The 22,542-nt window shown below is 41.7% G+C and overlaps 1 protein-coding gene across 2 annotated transcripts in view; it reads left to right on the top strand.

Moving 5' to 3' along the window:
• Window positions 1–2,236: 2,236 nt before the first annotated feature.
• Window positions 2,237–22,542, top strand: part of col8a2 (collagen, type VIII, alpha 2) — a 48,893-nt gene continuing 28,587 nt past the window's right edge. For both annotated transcript variants that reach the window (XM_016676708.1, XM_007562611.2), the window contains exon 1: window positions 2,237–3,064. The gene's annotated coding sequence lies outside the window, so the exon portion shown is untranslated. The remainder of the gene's footprint in view (window positions 3,065–22,542) is intronic.

Genomic DNA, 22,542 nt, shown 5'->3' with positions numbered 1-22,542 from the left:
TCAGGAATGTTTCACCTTGTAAAAGCATGCAAGTGAAAGGCAGTTTTTTTTCTTTTTTTAAACCAACTCTTAGAGAATGGTTTGGGGACTTTTCAGAGGCGTGTGTTCTGACCAAAGGGTATGAGTGAGCATTAATCTGTGTGTTTGTGCGAGAGCAATAGAGTCGAGGGTTTTTTTTTTTTTTTTTTTTTTTTGGTTGGGGAAGGGGGGGGGGGACGGGAGCCAGAGGGTGAATTCTTCATCGCAACCGTAGCGTAGCCATGACTTGGAGAGGCCGAGGCGTTCCTTCGTGTTTTCCATGTTGACTCCACCAACCAATTTTTTGCCTCACTGAGCCTGCTTATTTGATAGGGTGTGATCACGCAGAAGCGCACACCTGGCAGCCGAATGAATGGCAGGCCAGACTGCCACACAGGGGTCCTATTGATGACATCATCGCCGGGCTTCTGGTCACTCCACCCTTTGTGTGTTCACGGAGCCGTTCGCTCGCGGCCCTGTCGCAGACGTGACGCCTTTGCTGCTTGTTTTTGAAAGGTGATTCAATTTCGTTGGCTCCGTCGCCGAACAAAATAGGTTTTCATAAGAGATTCTGTAGATTTTTTTTATTTTTTTTTATTTATTTTTTTTGCCAGCACAATGAACAATGGAATGCCTGTGACCTTCGGTCGGCTCAGCGCGGACGTCTGTGAGCGAATGAAAGCCCACTTGGACGCTGTGGGAATAGGCCACGTGAAATGCTGCAAGTGCAAATAAATGCTGCCGTAATGACGGCGTTTAAACAGCCGATCCCATTAAATGTAATAGACGTGATCCAAACATGCCCCCCCCCCACCACCACCACCCACTCACCCTGCCCCGTAAGAGAAATCGCTTGAAAGTTCTCATGTGAGGAAAAGTTGAGTTCAGCTCAACTTTGGCTCCAACGATCGGCAGATTATACAGTCTGGGGACGTTTATTGCTCTTCCTGAGCAAAACATGAGTGAGAGGAGAGCAGCGAGACTGCCAGCTTTTGATAACTGCCTGGGACGTGTGTGTGCGGATCGAGGGATATGAATCGGTGGGTGTTGCTCAGATGACAGAGCCATTTTTAAATCAGTACCGACTGGAACATCTGGATGATTATTAAAAACATACAAATTTTGGACAAAAATGGGGTATTCTAGGTTCCTCCAATGGTTTTGATGGCACTTTATGATCTCCTTTTGAAGTCTTTGCATCTGATCTATAACTCAGACTTATGGATTAGCGGTTCCTCCGTACCCAATCAGAACGTACATAAGATGAAGAAGGCAGATGAAACATTGCTTTTGGCCCGCGTGCAAAATAATACATGTGGTGGAAAAACTAAGATTGTTGCAGAACCCTGAACACACCATCCCCACAGTAAAACATGGTGGTGGCAGTGTCATGCTGAGGATAGCAGGCACAGGAAGTTGCTCAGAGTTATTGGAAAGATAAAACTAAATACAAATCTAATCTTCAAGAAAACCTTTTAGAGGCTACAAAGATTTTGAGTTTGGGGTGAAAGTTCAACTTACAGAAATATAGCAAATTCCAAATTAAAAATGTTGCACTTGCAATTATCACATTTCATACAATTATCATATTAAAAACAATAAAGGAAACAGCTTGGCAGTTTAGCAAACCGCTCCATATGTGTGTTCTTAGCAGAATACGAATGTAGCTGTATCCCTAGAGGCAAATAATAAAGCTTTTCCCATTTAGTGACAAAACAGAAATTGAAATCGCTTTTTGTCATGAGTTAACCTCATGTCGTGTTTGAATTATTCAAATAAAAATTACCACGAGATTAAAATCCTGACCAAGTAACACTTTTCACAAGCTACAAGGTTAAGTTAATACAATTAAACTGCCCTCCCTAAGTTAAAATACATACATGGCTGTGGTTATACTAGTGTAATGTAATATATCAGATCAATACACAAATTGTAACATGTTTTCTATTACAAAACAATAAGGCAGTTTAATGCCTGACCTGATTTGAAAGTCACGGCGTCAGAAATGGAGTGATTTCTTTCATATGAGTTGAACAGAATATGGCCAAAAGACTCTCCTAAATTTTCTTTTTCATGTCTTTTTTTTTTTTTTTTATTCCCTTCACATCATCCTATATCCCACCCCTCTTTTTGCGGCTCCTGACCCACCCCGTACTGCACACTCCCCTCCTTCCTTTCTGCTTTTACCCACAGACACTTGCTTTTTTGTATGAAAAGGGGGTTAACCCGACGAACAATCCAGTCTGTCTTTTCCCAAATTAGCCAGTGGGAGAGGGATCGGTGGAGAGTAAGCCAGAGAAATTGGAGCACAGAGGTGTGCAGCCTCTGGTTATAAGTCCCTGGAGTGGGACTCCGACAGCCTTCAGCCTCCAAACACACAGCCTTGCTGATCGCCTGCCTGACCTGACTGACTGACACACTGAGTTTCCCTCCACTCCCTCTCCCTCTTCTGTCCTGCTCCTTCCCTCCTACTTTCCACCCTGGAGAGTGAGAGTGCACAGATTGGGAAGGTGCTCCTCAGACCTGCGCCTGGATCGCTTGAAGACAGCACAGAGAGGATTTTTCCCTCGTCCTTCACTTTCATCCTCTCCCTGGCTTTCGCCGTCTCTTCCAAGCACGTGGTTGGACTTTGTTTTTAGATTTTTCTCTCCAGACTCAGAAAAAAAAAAAGAAAAAGAAAGAAAAGTTTGAAAATAGAGTTTGCTTCATCTGCATCAGAGAATATCCAATTTTTGAGTTTTATTTATTGTTTTGGTTGTTTTCATCCTTTTTTGTCTATTCGACTCTCTGCACTTGCAGCAAGCACTGGACCAGTTTAGAGTGCCAGCTCTTTGCCCCGAAGGACGCCTCTCCTTATTTTTGGCTGCATGTTCACTGACTATCTGATACTGCCACATCTCATGGGAGACACGTGTGGCTGAACCAAGGAGGGCGGCAGAAGAGAGAGACCCACCTGAGGAGCACACCTACAGCTGCCCCGACCCACCTGCCCTACAACCCCCCTCCAACCTTCTGCCCCCCACGCACCCCCACCACAGAGGGTGAGGTAAGCGCTACCTGTCCTCACATTTCCTCTGGCTCCGCTTGCATCCTCACGTCCTGTCATCATTCCATTTTATCACATGTGGCTGAGGTGAGCCGGGCCAAGAGAAACAGAAGGAGAGAGCAGGAAAGGGGGAAAAAATGTATAAAAAACAGATTCAGCATCTCGGTCATAAGACCCGAGAAAATCTGCTCACCCCTAAGCTAGTGCACTAAATACAAAACTGGAAGATTAAAAAGAACGTGGCTACGGTTTGATCACCGAACCTCTCCTCGACAACCTTCGTTTGAATGTCCTTATGGTACATGTATGCACATATAGACGTAGCTCAGTCATCTGGAAACTAATGGCTTTCTAAATTCTTCTTTGTGGCTGCAAATTCCAGCCCTGGTCCTAGATGGTCTTCCTTCATCCCACACGTTTTGGGGGTGTCAATAATAATGATGTTAAGCAGGCGTGGCATGTCTAAGAACAGTGAGGCAGCAGGTTATGTTTAAGAACAGACGCGACGCAAATGCTCTTCAGTAGAACGAATCTCACACAAATATGTGATAGTAAAAGAAATATATATATATATATAACTGCTCTTATTTGCTTCTCTCCTTTCTCTTCTCCTCTCATTTCTCCTCCACTGTTGCTTAATTCCATCCTTTGTGACGCCTCTGGCAAGCGACGCTGCATTCCTTCAGTAACAACATCCCTTCACCAAAAACTCAGAGAGGACAGATAGTTGTGACTCCAAGTCTTTGGGTGTCCCATATGGAACACAAAACGTCTCTGAGAGGAAGAAAGGGGAAAAAAAGAGAAAAAAAAGAGGAACAAAACACGGCGTTGCCAAGAACTCCTGTTACGATGACGGTTAGTGCGTCAACTTGTAGGTCACTGCATCAGGAAGCGTTCTAAGAAAAAGCCTATTGATCCCGACTTTTAACATCCAAAAAAACAGTTGGCGCCATCCCTCTATTTTTCTGTCATGTGTGGAGAGAAATTGACTACAGGTGTAGAAGTGTGAGTCAAACTAGTGCAAGAGTTTCTGCAGGTGTTTATTTCTACTGTGACACGGAATACACACCAAACTCAAAGAATCTCATGCTTCACGGGGTGTGACAAGTCTGATGTCCCAAACTCTCATTGCCTCGACTGAACTAATTCTATGTTAACGAGTACTACTTTGTGCAATTTGTTGTAATGGTTGCTGTAGTTTGTTTTTTTTCTTCTTCTTTTTCTTTCAAAAGACAAGCACATGGGTGATGCCAGCCTGGTCTGCTGTTGATAAAGCAGACCTTTGCTCCTGGCTTTCAGTGATTCACAGTCTCCACCGCTCAAGTGTGCGCTTGTGCAAGCGATCTCTCTCTAAAACCACATATGCCAGACTCCAACCAACTGCACACTCAGGCCTCTGGTGCAAAGTACCAAAGCGCGACCGAGCGTACACAAACAAGAGTCACGCTGGATATTGTCGAGGGCACACGCGGTGTACTTTAGCTATTGTGCAGTGCAAACAACTACATGAGTTTAACACTCACTTTGAAAACTTTTTTTTTTTTTTACATAGTAACACAGCCCCGCTCTTTTTTTCTCCCTCCATATCTGTTTGTCTGAATGTCTGTAGAAGGGATATCTTTGGTCTCAGCTGTCTCTGCACTGATGACCTTTCAAGCTCATCCTTTCTGGCTTGTAAAACACTCTGTAGTTTGTGACCACAAGGGGGCAGTGTAGCTTCCAGCTTCCCATCAAATACTCACTCAAAACACATGGCCTTGTGTACAAAAGGAGGATTCATGTTGAACTGATGAATATATTTAAGGTTGCATTCACATTCTGTGAGCGTACCAGCCACCCTGCTGTCCTGAGTCTGTTTGAAAGATGCAAATTTGCTGTTCAGCGTTTATTTCCTTTATGCTCCCGTGAAGTTTTTCTTTTTTCTTTTTTTTTCTGTTTTTTTTCTTTTTGTGCTCTGCTGAGATTCGTAATGCTTTTCCTTGTGCATTTCTGTTCAAGACTCGGCCAGCACATGTGCCTCCACTACTTTCAGCGCTAACAGGAAATGAAGGAGAATGCCAGTCATTTTGTAGCAGAAGCAAACGCCCTCCCAGCCCCTTTACTGTACTGGAATCCACAACACCTCCTGAACGCAAGAACACACACAAAGAAGCATGCGCACACACTTCTCTTATCAGAGTCTTTTGTTCCATTATGCCTCTCGGCGCAGAGAAAGTGAAAATGGGCGACTGCTATCGTTTAAAATCAGGCTTTGAGACTGTTTTTTATTAAGTACATTGCTTTTCTTCCCCCCCCCTCTCCTCCCCTCCTTAGCTAGAATCTGTAATTTCAGCCCCAAATGTTCAATGAGTCTTCAGCGCACATTAGAAGGAATGCTAACCAGTTCTGGTGAAACACTGAGTGAGGAGCTACAGTGAAGGGTGGTGGGAACCGAATACAGGTTCTGGTCTTAATCAAGGCTTGGACCAAATCGTTCAAGACTAATAGGCTGGATTTGTTTTTTCAAACTAAAAAGGGGAGCGAGAAAGAAAAGACAGACTCAGTGAAATCTATAAACACTTTTTTTTTCTGTGCAGATGCTTAAAGGTTTGCACTTTTGCTCCATTTGCTCTGTTTGCTCAGTTTAAGCTTGTTTTTGCTCAACCGGTAGCAGCCCTCTTGGCCTGGACAGCGAGATGACATATGTGGAAACTGGTCTGCGTTGAGCCGATACGGTGAACCGACACAAATATCTTCCCCTTCGAAACGGATGGGGCAGCAGCTTCTGACTAGAGAGAAGCTGTTTTGACTCTGTGCGAGCCAAGGGACAAGCACACGAACAAAAGGGAAACTGAAAAGCAGAGTCTAATTATCTTTGAAGTGGAAGCTTCACTTATTGTTTTGTGATTTATTTGCCTGCTATTCCATATCTTCGTTTATCAATATCCCTCTCGTGGTTTCGGCCTCTCATAACTGTCTGGAGCAGAGGAAGTTTTTCCACTGGGTTGGCAGCAACAGGAGGATGGAGAGAGAGACAGAGAGAGACAGAGAGAGAACAGTAGGGAGGCTTGGCAGACACCCCTTGTTATTTTTCCTCCGCCTCCCATTGACTCTGTCAGCGCTTGGTTCGGTCTTAGACGGGGCCGCGAGAGCAGAATGGGTTGAGAACAGCATCTATCAGTCAGGACTTATCACAGGAACTCTGGTTGAACAAAAACTGTGGCCAAGGTAGAGATTGTCAACACCACATCGCCACGATTTCCCCACCCCTAATCTTTTTTTTGGCCTTGTTACGATTGTCGGAGCAAATTTGTTTTCTAAGGCCAGATGCTGATTGTCATCACTGAAATGCAGACAAGGAACAGGATGCATTAAAAAGCAAGGCAGTTTGGAGGCAAATTTAAATTCCTTCAATGGTCTTTTTTTTTTTTTTCTTTCTCTTTTGGAACAGCATCTTGCGTCTCCAAAGGGATCCCAGCACAAACAAAAAGTGATGAGAACTGCTCTGTTGGCCAGACAGAACCGCCGTTCTCAGTTAATGGACTGTGATATCTTCATTTTTACCGCTCAGTCCTCGTTTTCTTTGGTTTTCACCCACGCTGATTGGATGCTGTTTCCCTTGATATTTTCGCCGTGCAGGAGTTGAGTCCGAAAATGAGGGGAATCAACAACACAAGCTAAAAATGACCAAGTAGAAATTAGGTACTGGAGTGAATTTGACTGATTTTGGGGGGGGTTTTAACCTCTTCGGTTAATTATTTATCAATCACAGCAAATGAGTCCATCCTACATTTAAGGAAGCAAAGATAATCTCAATATTTATCAAAACTGGGATTTGTCAGGTGACCTCACCAGTCAGTCAAAGTAATTACAAGGATTGTTATTTTTATTTTTGTCATAAATCACACAAGTCTATTTCCTGCCAATATATTTAGTGTCACACTGTCATGGAAAAGTAAAGCACCCTGTCGCAATGGAGCAGAACATCATGAATTTTACCTCACTGATCTCAATATACATGACTCTTTTTAGAACCGGCTTACATAAAAAGTGGAAAGAAACATTTCTAAACCGTGCCAGAACACCGGTGTTGTGCATCTGTGTTAATTTTTTCATATGTGAAAGTATTTCTTTTTTGTCAATTATTTTGTCAAGAAATGTCTTATTAGACATTATGATGTAGTTGTCCTTATTTTTTCATCTGAAGAACAGACATAAATAATTTTACCCAAACTATTTCCCTTTACGTGTTATAAGTCATACTTTTAAACCCACCCTGAGGAGCCTTAATGTTAGACATTAGTCACTTTAATCCATTTGTTTGGGTTCACAACCCTACCTTATATGATTTGTGAAACTCAAAACCCTTAACCCGTTCCATATTTAATGAGCCTAGTACTGGATTAGTCCATATTTGATCGAAGGCTAGATTAGCAAAGCTTGGTTGTGTGTTATTACCCGGGTCATTTTTAGAGCGCATTGAAAGTGTGCTGTGCTGGCTGGTAATGGCAGTAAAAGCACGGGGTGTCTTATAAGCATTCAGCGCATGTGGGGAGGCTTAGTTTACCCCTCCTATTTTTTTATTTATTTTTTTTTACTATGCTACCTCATTGCCCCTCTGTTCACTGTCTGGCAAGGGTTTTGTTTGGGGCTTTCAAAAGCAGGATATAGGGCCAACTCTTTACGGGATCAACTACGCAGTATAAAACTCCCATTATCCCTCTTTTCATCATGTTACAGACAACCCTCCAAAGTCAAGTATTTATTTTTCTTATATCACTTTTGATCCGTCATGGATATATATCTCCCTGATGGGTCGATAGCGATTAAGAGGTTGGAAACAAGCCCTCTGAGACTGTTAGAAAAGCTCAATACTCTGTTATTGTTCAGTCTGAACTTGAGTAAGACGTGTGCGTAGGTGTTCGTAAAAAATAAAATAAAATAAAATAAAAAAAAAAGGGGGAAAAAGAGACCGGGGTTATTGTGGTGTTAAGATCCCCTTGGATCGGGGTCGTAAAAAGTTTTTTATTTCACAGAGACAGACTCTCTGGAGTAGGAAATGGATGCTTTGCAAGTGACACATGCATCATATGATCGCACGCGGAGGAATTCTCCCCGCTCTCCTGTCGAAGGCAACAGCTTCGGAAAAATATGTGATCAATCAACAAGGCTTGTTCCACCACTCATGTCCAAAAATTTACTTGTGCCTTTTATTTTCTTCAACAATTTCCTGTGTCGGACCCACTTAAATATGGCAGTTTCTTAATCTGCAAATAGTCCTCGAGATGACTGCCTGTGTTGTTCTCTACTAGAGCAGAAAATTCCAGACACCTTACTTCACTGGGGTTTTCTTTTTTAGGACGGGAACATTTTTATTTCCTCTCCATCGTACACAACTGACTGGCAGCTTGAAGCACACAGAAGAAGAGGGGAATCTTACTTTATATACCATAATAGTGAGAAAAAAACAATAAATGTAAAAAAGACACACACAAAAAAAAAAAACAGCAGAATCGAGATAACTAAGAATCTATTAACTAAAATCTGGGTTACATTTATAAATACCAGAAGTGAACATAGTTTAATATCTGAAAGACAAGTACAGATGTGATCAACTTCCTCCTGACTAGCTCCACTCTGCCAGACTGACTGGTCAGCCCTGATTACAGGTCGATTTCTTAACCTGTAACGATAAATTTCAAGTTCATTGTGAATTCTGCGGCACTTCTGAGAAGCTTAATAATGAACCATCTGGAAGACAAACCACCTGACTTCCCAGATCTCAGTATTTTTTTTGACTGCGGTTGCGTTCAAACCATGTACGAAGCAGTTTCCCTGTAAAAACTGAAGGTCGTGGGTGGTTGCTTCAAGGAAAACATTTATATGTGAAGGCAGATCTAAACACAGAATTAATGATCCTGCGGTGTTTTGTGTGGGAAAGCAAAACAAAGAGTAAACAAACTGGTGGAAAAGTGAGCCTTCAAAGACATGTGTAGCACAGAAATTTGGCATTGTTTGACACACATTTTTGTGATGTCTGAAATTCCATAAATGATTGTCATCGCGCACAGAGTTTTCAAACTTCTACACGTCGGTCGAAATGTCTTTTCTTATTTAGATATATGTCTTTTGTTGGTGAGACCTTCAGCCCACAGGTTTGAGATAGTTTTTCACAGACACACTGTTGGAGTTTAAGGAAACTGAATTCAAACACACCATATTTGTGACCAGTGGCTCAAAAAGTGGGTATGCAGAGCATGCAACGCATAGGGGCGCTGCACCAGAGAGGGGAGGGGGGTAAACATACGGTCGCTCATACGGATAGAGCGACCGTATGTTTTCTACGCTCCTTACGTACCTTCCTTTGGGGGATGTGGGGGGGCACCAATTTATGTTTTCGCATCCACCTGAATAATATGTAGTTGCGCCCCTGTTTGTGACCTTCGTTAGCTTTCGAGACCTAGAAGTTGTGGGTATCTGAAGTGGTGGACAGTTTGGTGAACAGTAGGGGGCGCTGGCGTCACTTTTACAGCGTATTCAATGCTTGGTTGTTCCAGGTGCTGGTTGGACTCCATCAAGGCTACCACTTCTTCACCAATCCTCTTTGTTGTGTTTATAATCAGGAGCACATAGCATCGTGATAGAAAACAAGGGAGTGTGGTTCAGAACCGCAGCACCCAAAATTGGTTTTGTGCAGATGACGTGGTTCTGTTGGCATCTTTAAGTCATGAATCTGAACAGCCCTGGCAGAGTTCCTAGTGGTTTTCCAGACCCCTCCTACTAATGGAAACCCAGGGACCGCTCATACAAACTAGTTGTTCATGCCTAGGAATCCCACAGGTGGAGTTACAGAGTGCTGCTGGACAGGGAGGCATCAGGAGTTCCTTCCCAGACGTGTCACTTCCATCCTACCTGATCTCTGAAGTAGAAGAAAATAGACAAACTGCAGGGAAAGACCTCTAGATGCTGCGGTTTTGTTAATTTTCCCATCGTTACCCCATACTAAGCACCTCATTAAGAAGTAACAAACTCCCCAGAAGTGTATTTAATTTGATCAATTGAGTGTGACAAAGACTTGGGTACAGTGGCTTGATCAATTGAACAGCAACCAAAACATTGGTTTTCGGAATGTGTTTCATCTCATTGCAGCTGAATGCCTTTTCTCCCAAGACTTTATGTTTGGATGTTGTGGCTGAGAAACTAAACCTTTTCTGTGGAGACCATGAGCCGATTGACCAACTTGAATTTCATAGCGCAGTGCTCAAAGGCATTAATGAAAGTACAGCACAGCCATTCCTCCGAGGCTTTTGTCCTAATCATTTCCTGTAATCACCGGCGTAGTGAGGCAATAAAATGGAAAAGCAACTTTGGATTTATTTCAGCTCGTTTGAGGTAATTCTTTTTGAGCGTTGACTAAACCCCGGTCTGTTAGTCTGTGTGCCTGTGTGTGTCTGCACAGTTACAACTGAAGTCCCCTTGTTTCGGTTTATCCCTGCTATAGATGTAATATGTCGCAGGGTTAGACAGCGTACATGATGCAGTTTGGCTGCTTAAAAAAGCAGATGAAAATGAATTAGTTTCTCAAATTGTCCCATGAGGGGTTACAGTTCTGCTTCAAGAAAACAACGTGCTAAGCAGAGTTTCAAAGGAATTTTTTTTTCTCTAAAATGTCATAAAGAGAAAGGCCAGAAATAGTTGCATTAAAAAAGACTTCTCTCTAGCTCATTGTAAGCCTTTAACTTAAATTTTTCGGCGAATGCAAAGTTATGTTACAGAAGTACGGTATTCGAGTGACGGGCATGTTACAAAATGCTGTGAAAAGGCATGAAACTGTTGTGAACCTTCCTTAAAGTGTCAGACATGCTGAAATTACTCCAGGAGTGTATCGACGACTCATCTAGGAGGTCCCAAACAACCGTCCATAAAACACTTAAAGCACTGCAGACCTCATATGTCTGATTATGTTTCAACATTAGGTTTTAAGGCAAAAACAGCGACTGTCTTAGGGGAACACAAAGGCATCACACTTGCTAAAGACATCTTGATAGCCCCCAAGACTTTGCTTGTACCACAACCAAAAGTTGTAGTATGATGACCTGGAACTGATTAGTTACTTTTAGACATATACGACTTGCCGTAAGTGACAGAGTCATTAATTTTGTTCTATGCCACAAAAGATGTAAACTTTAAAAAAAAAAAAAAAAAAGTGAATGGGAATGTCCACCCATGAACTCATGCCCTGAGACTCAGGAATACTTGCGTTATTCAGCAGGACAAAAATTCTGCCTCTGAATGGCTAGGAAGAAAAGAAGGCTTTGGTCTGAAGTTAAAATTTGATTACGATACTGTGGCATGACCTTAAACAGGCCATCCATGATGTTTTGAGAACAATCCAAGCTAAATTCTAGAGTGGGCCAAAATTGTTCCACAGAAATGAAAAATGCAGAATTGCCAGTAACTGCAAATGCTTGATGGCAGAAAAAGCATTAAGTTTAGGGGGGAGAAATTACTTTTTCACATACGGCCAGGTCGGTTTGGCTGGTTTTCTCCACAAATAGATGAAATCATCAGATAAAAACTGGAATTTCTGTTTACTCAGGTCATGGTTTGTTTAGTGACCTGAAACAAATGACCGTGACAGACAAGCAAAAACAGAAAAAATAAAATAAAAAATCTGTAAGAGAGGAAATACTTTTTCCACATCACTGCAAATCTTACACAGCAACACCAGTGTGACTGTGGTGACAGTGGTAGGAGTTCGACCTGTAACTTGTGGGTTGCTGGTTTGAACCCCAACTCTGTCCGTCTCGGTCATTGCGTTCTCAGTCATTTCCCCCACTTCTCTTCTGTCAGACTACCCGGGTTTAACTGTGGCAAAAGTGTATTTTTCCACCATCAGTGTGTGAATGTGTGTATGAATGTTTTGTAAAGTACTAGACAAGTACAGGCCATTTACCATACTTCATTTTTTTCAAAACAACTATATTTAGCAATTGGTTAATTCATTGATGCAAAGATGTAACATTTGAATTCACTTGAATGGGATTGGTTTTAATAAAACAAAAGCTCACCTAAAAATGCATTAGCATTTCGATTAGGCAAAGACCCCATAAAATTAGTCCAAAATACATACATGAGCCGAATGAAGTACGTGATTTCTGGTAGACGATGCATTTCAGAGTTGGCAAAGTGTGAGTGAACACAAAAACTTCACCTCAAGCTGATAATAACCATGCAGGTCTGCGATTGTTTGAAAACTGAGAGAGCTACAGAAATACAGCCACCTCTGGAGGTTGTTCTCTGGCCAACCAACATAATCCTTAATTACAGAAGGCTTTGAATCAATTACCACTCACCTTCATGTGGTTTGCATATGGCAATGCTCCTTCTTGCTCACCACACACTTTTCTTGCTCCTTTGTCTGCAAGATGCCTGGAAAAAAAAAAAAAAAAAAAAAAACTAAGTGCAGCGTTGCCTCATTGATAATTTGAACCAGAAAAATTGTCATTTCCTAACAATAGGGCTGGACTGTTTCACCAAGACAAACCCGTAACCAGCCCCAGCTTCGCAAATTTTGAGCTGGACCGCTCCCAATGCTGGGCAGAAACCGCACAGACCCTGGTCTTCCTGACATGTGGTGAAAGTGTGATAGAGGTATGGAAAACATGAGCAAGGGGGATAGAAAGGAGGGCTGACAATGGATCGAGTGTAGGACCTGGTGAAAATCGGATTTGGAACGGGACGAAGTGATGGCAGAAAGCGGACGAGGATGAGTGAAAGAGCAGGAATGACGCGAATCAGATGGAAGCGTAAAAGAGAGAAAGAAAAAAATCACTGTCACTTGATTTGAAACCATGTGGCGGCTTTGTAGTTTAAGCCAATGTCAACAGAAATTTCCAGGAGGTCATGTGTTTGTTATAGACGCTGAGTATTTGCCACAGACTCTTCCTTCATCACCCGGTTGACATACTAGTCAAGCCAAGTGGCAGGGTCAGTGATGCCCCCGAAATCCTGCAATAGGATAAATGTTCAATGCCGACTTAAAAGTTGAAACCTTTTTTTTTTTTTAAGTGTCAAGCGATAACTCATTTTGTCGAGCAATGTAGGATCCATCCAAACTGCTGTTGTCAACATTATTTCCAGAAGATTAGGCTTCATCTACGTTGTTTTCTGACTAGAAGGTAAGCGGAATGGATGATAGGGAGCGAGACGAGGATGCACTGATGTCTGCCAGATTGTTGCATTGAGAGGATGTGTTTTGAATACTATGTCCCTGTCTTGTGACCGCCTCCTGATTTAAACCTCATGCTTGAAGCAGAGACGTCGAAGAGAAAGCAGGAGTAGAAAAGTTCTGAGGGCCGCCGCAGCATTGAGAAATCTTTACATTTTCTCTTTCTTCAGTACCTCCACCCCCACCTGGCACTTTGAAGGTATTTAGTTTTTCAAGCCTTCTGTTTTTTACAACCTGTGCCTGCTGGAGGTTCACTCTCACCCCTTTTATCAACGTCAAAACCAGCTGCTGTTTTTGAAAAAGAAGCAGAAAAGAAAAGAAAAATAAAGCAATAAATGATAGGCTGATAAATGTAGCGAATAAACAGGCAACATGTATGAGCCCGTGTTGTTTGCAAAGGCTTTAAAAGTGTTGGTTTTACAATCTGATAACTTGAATTTGACTTAATTTTTATGGCGGCCCAGAATTTGCAAATCATGCATTGGCTGTGGGGTTGGCCTTCTGCATTTTTGCAGCTGATGTAGTTTCTTTTTACGTCAGGAATGGTAGAGTCTGGAAGTCCATGTCATCTAGGTTGTAATTCGTAATCTTGCCACAAGATGTCACTAATGTGCACAACTCAATAGCCTATTTAACAAAAACACTTAAGGAACAGAGTTGAGGAAAGACACCTTCTGGATGTCTCTCTATGATTTCTGAATGAAATCACACTGGAAAACATTCATATTGGTAAGACATGAGATTAGAAGCAGACTCCAGATCGTATTATAGCCCGTAGTTACTTTTCGGTAACACTTTATTTGACGGGGTGTGAATAAGACTGACATGACACTGTCATAAACATGACATAACACCTGTCATGAACATGAACGAGTCTTTATGAATGTCTATGACAGTTGTCATAAAGTGTCATTCGGTAAATAATGACACTTTTAATGCAACGTTGCTCTAAATGTTGCATTAAAAGTCCATTAAAAGTGCCAACGTTGCATTAAATTGTCATTATTTACAAAATCATGCTCGCATGCAAATGTTAGCTGGGCAGACAGCAAAAGCAGCCCCTGCTATGATTTTTGCCTCTGTGTTGCAATTATTTAAGGTTTTCATTTGGTACATATTAAAGTAACCAAACACAATCCATCAAATCCTTGAAACCCTTTTGCAACTGGCTTGCAGATAAGAAGAACTTGAAAGTTGCAAACCTTTCTTTAGTGCCCAGATGTTTTCTGTTTGCAGCATATAAAAACCGGCATCTGTAAATTAAAGAAATTTGTAAAGTATTAGAAGCACTTGGAAAACCCCAGATCTGCATGCTTATTACTTTCCTGACAGAGGATCAGTCATGACATTTCTTCTAAAGGGATGCCGAGTGGAAAAAGCCAGGTGTAACAAAGTAAAAATCCACCAACTTTTCTTGCTGAGGCTGTACCAAGTCCAAACTCTTTCGTCAATTGTAGGAAGAGTCCATATTCCCTCTCCAAGTGAATACAGTATTCTTTAATGCGTGTGTGTATATATATATATATATATATATATATATATATATATATATATATATATGTGTGTGTGTGTGTGTGTATTCTAAAAAAAAAAACAGGCTCTCTGGCATCTTTCTCTGTTTCCCCTCTTGTTCCCGCACTTAATAATCTTGATCACAAACACAAATGTCTATGTTTCTTTTTCTTACTTCTCCCATATTCATATGGGTGGTTTAAGATTACAACTCAGGTATTGCTTTTATTCTAATACCACATCCATACTTAAAGGAAATCTCTTCGTTGATGTTTATACATCAATTCAGAAGAGCCAGTACAGAAAAATGGGAAGGTTTTACAAAGCCAAACAGAAGCAGTGATTTGAAGATTGAGGGTTGTTGAAAGGGGAGAACTATCTAAATTGAGATTGTAACCAAACCACGTGCTAAGAGGACGTCAACAGACCGTAAAATATATGATGCTGGTGTCTTTTTGTTACTAACAGTGTCTATTTGTGTCCCTTTTGGGGAACTTCACTTCCTAGCAGTTTGAGTCGCATCTCTTCTCATTGCCCGTTTCTGGTTCACAACAAAATATCCTTATCAAAGAGACAGAGTGCCTCCTATCCTTTAATGCTGGAACAACCCTCTGCATATCTACTTCATTTGGAAATGTATACGTATTTTAATTCATTATCTCTACAGACTTTTAACAAGGTGTAGAACACATGACCCTGGTACAGAGGCCTCTGTCCTCAACGCGGTCATTACGGGTTGGAGTCCCAGCAAGTACTTGGTGTGTTTTATTCTTTTTTTCATGGTGAACACAGAAGAAAAGTTCACTATATTCACCAATAAGTGCTTCATAAAAAGATAAGTAGAACTGTGCTGAGTCTTTTGGGTCAAATTTTTATGTGGTGAAGAAGAAGACGAGCTTGAGGCTTTGGGCTCCATGCAGATCTTTGTGGAGCTATCCAGTCACACCATGGAACAGAATACTTATATATTATAATAGCAATAAGACAAGCAAACTGCACTGAAGGGTGGGAGGCGACTTTTCTCTTTGCTGTTTCTGTTAAGCAGAAACAGCCAATGAGAGGAGACTTCCTGGCTCAAACTGCCAGGAAGTGAAGTTGCCCAGAAGAGACAAACACAGACTCTGTTTACGCCTTAACAAAAAGGCACAAACAATGCATATTTTCCATTCCTGGATTTCCATTTTTTAAATCTAGCTGAGCACACAGTCACATTTTTCTCTCTTTTTTTTTTTCTCCTGCAGACCAGCTTTCAGTAGATGGTATTTTTTGCAAACCGCTCACACAAACAGTTACGGTCTTTTGGAATTTCGGGAAAATTCTCAAAATGTATATTTGTATAATACTTATATAAATATATACAGTTTTCCCTTTTGCATCAAGATTTGGCACGAAAAGCACCTCCGGTTTGGTCACATTTATCAATCTGTTGGGTCATATCCATTTATAAGAGGCAGAGCACACCATGGAGAGGTCACCAGTCAGTCACAGGGCAACACAGAAACCCCACAATAGGAAACCATGAACCCATACACTCACTCCTAAGAGCAATGTAGAGAGACCAACTAACATAAAATACTTTTATTGGATAAAGTGGAAGCACTTAGAGAGAACCCACTCATGATTGGGGAGAACATGTAATCTCCACGCAGAATGACTAAACTAAGCACCTTCTGCTTGCTGAAAGGCAACAGTGTCAACAATTGTGCCAAGATGCAGTCCAAATAAATTGTAAACACAGTTTATTTTATGTTTTAATGACGCATTTGATCCAGTATCCAGGGTGGAATTATTAAAACACTTTTTTTTTCTTTTTTTTTGTGATTTCTGTGAGAAAGATCTGAATGAATTTATTGTGGATTTTCTCCAACCCAGATAATAAAACTATACATAGCAGAATTAGCCAGGCAGGGATTTTGCTGGAGTCAAGATAAGATTTCAAAACCCCAGAACAATTGTTATGAAGCATGGCGGTGCCAACATTATGCTGAGGGTTATGGTAACAACACAGCCGCATTGCGTCAGGCATGTGCACTAACAAAGACGTAAAGATGGACGACTGCTTCGATATTATTTGACTTCAACATATATATGTATATATTACCAGATATACATATACAGATATTTATATATCTAGCTAATGTGAGTCTCACACAACCAGACTCACACACCAGGCTGTGCTGGTGTAGATTCTCATTGGTCCAGAACCAGACAACCCTCAGTGTTTAGGAAGAAGGCAACTGGAGTTCTTGTCTTGTTTATTGGAGACATTCTTTCAAGCCTTTTGGCTTGTGCCTGGAACTGTGTGTTCCATAAAGAACAAAGATCCAAAATAAGCCAAGGGGGCTTGTTTGTCCAAGGATGCTAAGCGTTTCTCCAAAGCGGGCTGCCTTTTCATAAGCTATAATAAGGAGACACCAGTTTAGCGTATTTGTTTTAAAGCTGGATGAAATCAAAGTTCTGACCACCATTGAAAGGATGATTTTTTTTTTTTTTTTTTTGCATTTGCTTATTGATGTTGCCTTTAGCGGTATAAACACTTCACCAGCTGTCAGAGAGATCTTGCAAAGATTGTATTTGACCCACAGTTTTAGTCATGTTACTAACCTTATAGGCAGATTTACTGTTTACGTTGCTTGTAAAAGAGCTACTGTGCTACATAACAGAGGACCAGAGCTCCACCAGGCAGAAGTTTGAGTCCAGATCCTTCTTTTTTTTTTTTTTCTTCGCTGCAGCTTTTCCATGTTGATCACTGGTGCATGTCGGACCATTGGGAGAACAACGCATGGGAATGTACTCGGCAGAGTCTACATCGATTAATCTGCTAATCTACTCCATGTGACCCTCCTCCTGCTTGCCTTGCACCCCTACATATTACACAGCTCAAAATACGATTATTGTAATGCTGCCGAGGTCCTAAAATTGGCCAAATATTTCCCAGGACAGCGAGACACAACAGCACGCTCCAAGTCTCTGCTTGTCTGCTTATTTAGTTCAGCTTGGCACATCCGAATCTCGTGTCTTGCTAAGTTCGTCTAACATTTTTGGTACGTCATGGCTGGGTTGTCTTTTTGGCAGCACAGCGATCCTTGTCCATCATCTGCGAAATACATAAAAGTTCGTTTTCCCAGTGCTGAGGCTCAAACTTTACCCCTTGAAACATTCTGAAGGGAAAGTGCAAAGGCCCGACTCCTACCTCGTCTGCAGCCTCAGATGCACTTCATCCTTTGTGACTCCTGCATCTTTTCTGCGTTTCTCCAGCGGTGCATCACTTGCTCCACAAAGCGGATCTGGAATGTGTCTGTAATCATTTTTGTCTCTGCCGTAAGAGTGGAGTCCACTCGGTAGAACAAAGTGATTCTGGTAGTACAGAAAGGCAGCGCAGACAGGGAATGTAATTGATTGGGTTGTTTGTTAACTGATGGCATCAAAAGATATTGAAATGGAAACTGCCTGGGCTGTCGTGATAAGTGCATTAGTGCTAAAACACTTGTTCTCTTGACTTATGATCATTTGGGAAATCAAATTCTGAACCCAGATGGTAAAGTTTTTTGTCTCCACTATCAGTCTAGACTCCATTTATTTACACATCTGTGCTTGCCCGATAAGCAAATTGTTGCCATTACCATACGGGTGCGAGAGGCCGGTTGTGTTTTTTTTTTTTCCCCTGCAGAGTAGATAAATAAGCAGTGAGAGGGAGAAAGAAAGAAAGAAAGAAATAAAGAAAGAAAGAACTAGAATTCACCAGCAAAAATGAGTGCAACCACTGTGGGAGATGTGGTGAACATCAAGAAGTGGGGGCGGATGGTTGGGTGGGTGGGTGGGTGGGGGTGGAGGAGGGAGAAATTTGGCATCACTGATGGAAACGAGGTCTGGAATCGGCTCTCGCTCACACATAAACACACGCGCGCGCACAAAGAACGGAGCAGACAGAGGCACACACCACTTAAGCGACATTGCTATAGCCATTTTAAGGAATTCCTATAAAAACCACAGACGTTATTAGACCTGGTTGAGGAGAGAAAGTTATGACAAGGACAGGTTAGGAGTACAGGAGTAAGAGGAAGAAAATGCAAGAAAAATAAGTCACAGTGTTTGTTTTTCAGTCTGCTTTTTATTTATTTATTTATTTTGTCTTTTTTTACTTTCCTGCATTTCAATGTGAGCAGAAACTGAGATCTTCTGTCTGGGGAAGTAATTGGTGGGTGAGAAGAAGGTGTGAATGCCAGTCGATAATCAATTTAGACCCTGAAGAGATGCGTCCAAAATGTTTTAAAGTATGTCTTTGATTAAAAAAGTTATATGCAGTTGTAATATTGTCTGAGTTTTCTTGCCATTTTCTTGTCATTTTAATTCGGTAAAGGCCCAAATCAGGTGGTCCTAAAGGCTGACGCTCAACGAGAGGTTAAGATCAAAGAGGACGTTTGCTGTTTAAAGTCTCATAAATGTCCCAATAACTACACAAAGACATGTATGTGAAACGTGCGTTGCAGCTCGTCAGTCATTATTTCCTCCTCCTCTAAACTTGTGAAGTAGTATTAGTCGTTCCTTTCTGCCTTGATTGCTGTGTTTACTGTACTATTGCAAACCACACATATGATGAAACACCATGGCGCGTGCTGCAGTGGGAGGGCCTTCGCAGGAGCTCAACTCTGTGAGTCTTGTGTACCGTGAAGGCCGTAATCGAAAACGAACATCCCGAAGCACGTGACCGACGGCTCAACTTCAGTCCTACACTTAACCCTTAACTGGACCCTTGAACATTTAGCGGAATCTGTAAATCCGTGGTAGTGGCCACATATTTTCTGATGCTGGACCTTTTTTGGTACCTTGTTGCCAGAAGATGTTGGAGAGTGTTTGAACCGTTACATTTGCTTTTTGCTTTACTTCATGAAACCATGACTCGTCGTACCAACCGACCGTTTTTAGACAAACTATCAACATCCAGCACCGACCTCCGACAGCCACCTCCCGTCAAAATCTTTCAGGCCAGACCGTCATGCAACAGGAACAGAAGGGGGGAGTTTATCTGTCTTGTCTTGTGACCTTAAAATGTCCACTCAAAGCCAACAACCACAAATGCATCAATGCATTCCGTTGACTGTTATTCTGGCATTACGTCTGTTTGCACTGCTCTCAACTGAGGAGCTATGAAAAACCGTCTAAACACAACTATTTCATACCATACAATCCTGAGGAGCCAACATTAGCAGGGCTGAATAAGTGCAAATATGGTGTAGGCCAGAGCAGATGTCGGAGACTGCAGGTCTCATCTCTTTCTGTAATATTCATTTGAAGGGGCTGGGGGGTGGATCACCAAATAACAACAAATAAGTCACTTTCTTAACGTACAGCAAATATTATCAGTCAAATAACAGCCTTTTGATTGTATAGCAAGCAAAAGTAAAGCAGATTTTCTTTTTTATCGAATAATTTTGACCCACAACCATTTTTCAACAATGAACTTTCGCTGTGCAATTCTGTTTTGTCTAAATGTAGTCCTGGTACTATCATGTAGGCCATATTTAATCCATTTTTGGAATAAGTAATGAACTGAACAGTAATCCTTGAAGTGTTGTTATACATATACATATATATAAAAAAAATTCCCTTCTCACCCTCCGCGGGTGGTCTCTTTTTTCATCCTCTGAGCTCGGGTCCTCTACCAGAGGCCTGGGAGCTAATTACATGTTCCCATTTAATTAGTCAGAAGTTCAGAAACCATCTATTGTTTTCCTTCTACTCTACGGTCATACACTGCTTTGTATTGCCCCAAAAGATAAAATCCCAACAAATACATTGAGGTTTGTGGTTACAATGTGACAAAATTGAAAATAATGTTCAACAGGCACAAATAGGTATGAAAGGCACCGGGTGTTTTTGTGTGATTTAGGTGATCTGACTCTTTGAGTAACCATGACTACCCAGTTAAATCTAATTGAACACGACTTTGTTTTCTTTTCCTATTTTTTAAACAGTGTTACATATTTTTCTTGTCTATAGAGTAATATCATATACATACTGACATTAGGAGGTGTATCCATCTTCAAAGCTGTTTCAAAGACTTTCATAGATTATTAAAGACATGGTTTTATTTTATTAGAGCTTGTTTCTATTGTAGCCCTTCACCACATTTCCTTACAGGTACCTCCAACACAAGAACCTTGTTCTTTAACTGATGACTTAAGCACAAGCGAATGCCCCAGTCTGATTTTTTCTTTCCTCTTTAAAATACACCCACAAACAAAGGGACTCGAGGTTTTCAGCTGTACAGCTCGAAACCTAAATAAACACGCAGGCTTCCAAAGCATACACAGTCGCATTAGAGCATCGCGTCAGACAAGTCCCGGAGTTATGCTTCCTCAGCAGTGGATGAGTGATTTGAAAAGAAAAGCGAGGTTTGTGGGTAAATACTGCACGTATGCGGAGGCACTTCAGGTTCAACGGCGGGCTCGCGAGAGATTGTTCGTCTTGCTCTTGACGGATCAGGAAACCTCAGTTTGATAGCTATCATTCTCACATGCTCTTTAACTGCCTCACAATTACAATTCCTCCTTCGAGCAGAGATTTCAGGTCCGTTCGGCGATCCACATGATCACTTCCCTCCCCTCTGTCAAATAGCCCCTTTTATTCCTCCGCTGAAAAACAATGGCAGAAGTCCTCCATCTGGTTGTAGTTTGAATCCTGTGCCAGTTCGAGTGGGAGTGATACAGAAACCTCGGAGGGGCTTGGGAAAACATCAGCTCGCAGTCGAGAACACTGGTTCCATATTTCGAGCTACTGTAGCAACAAACATACTCACTGAAACTTACTCACAGGCACACGGACTCGTATGGAAAAATGCAAGGCCGTAGCTGCTTTCAAGGCATTATTGTGTGAAATATGGGTGACTTAGTGTGTTTTTGGGAAGCCAAGAATGAAAAGACATTGTGTGATACGAGAGACAGAGGAAAACTACCTCATGTTCCGGACCAGCGGGAAGAACAGCGATGGAATGCCCCATAGTTTTTTTGAATGGATTTTGTCTCACTACACCTGTGGACCTAATAGCAAGCCAGTAAAGTCAGACGTACTATGAAAATATTTGCTGGAATGAAGGAGTGGGAGAAGTTTCTGTTTGGAGGTTCATGCCTTTGGAATGGCGCTCTGTTTGGCCAGGTCCTTGGACAACCATTAAATGGAATATTTTGAGAAAAGTCTCCAAATCTCCATCGATTTTATACTCTCATTGTTTCTGTCTGGTGAACCGTAGCCAGATTGAATCGAATATGCAAATGCAGGCGTTGCTCACGATCATTAAAACCTCACAGCGCACCCAACTGATTTAACATGTCGGGGGGTTTTTTGTTTTGGTTTGTTTTTTTTTCCACTCCTGAACAAATTACCTCAGCAATCTAGGGGAAAGTGGCCATATTTTAAACTAAATGAGAAGCATCAAGCTGCATTGTGGATTTAGAAACATGTGTCTCCAGTGTGCACGGAGCCTTTTTGAGAGCCAGATGAAGTGCTTCAAAAATGCATGGCTTTCTTGCTAAGACACTTTCTTCTTCTTCTTCTTTTTGTTCTCACCCGACAACAGTGCTGTGCCAAAGGTTTTATGAGGGCAGCGAGGACGAAGAGCCAGAATGTGGTATGGAAATGGTCCTGGTAGAATTAGGGGATTGGTTGAGGCTTTCCACTGATGCAAACACTCCCCTCTGCTTCTCACTCCGTATTTCTTTGAAGTCAGGGATGATTTTTCCTTTTGGCCTTTTGCAAC

The sequence above is a fragment of the Poecilia formosa genome, unplaced genomic scaffold (assembly GCF_000485575.1).
Source record: "Poecilia formosa unplaced genomic scaffold, Poecilia_formosa-5.1.2 Scaffold139, whole genome shotgun sequence".
NCBI classification, from domain to species: Eukaryota; Metazoa; Chordata; class Actinopteri; order Cyprinodontiformes; family Poeciliidae; genus Poecilia; species Poecilia formosa.
Note: the sequence above shows the minus strand (reverse complement) of the source record. Positions and strands in the feature narration are given on the sequence as shown.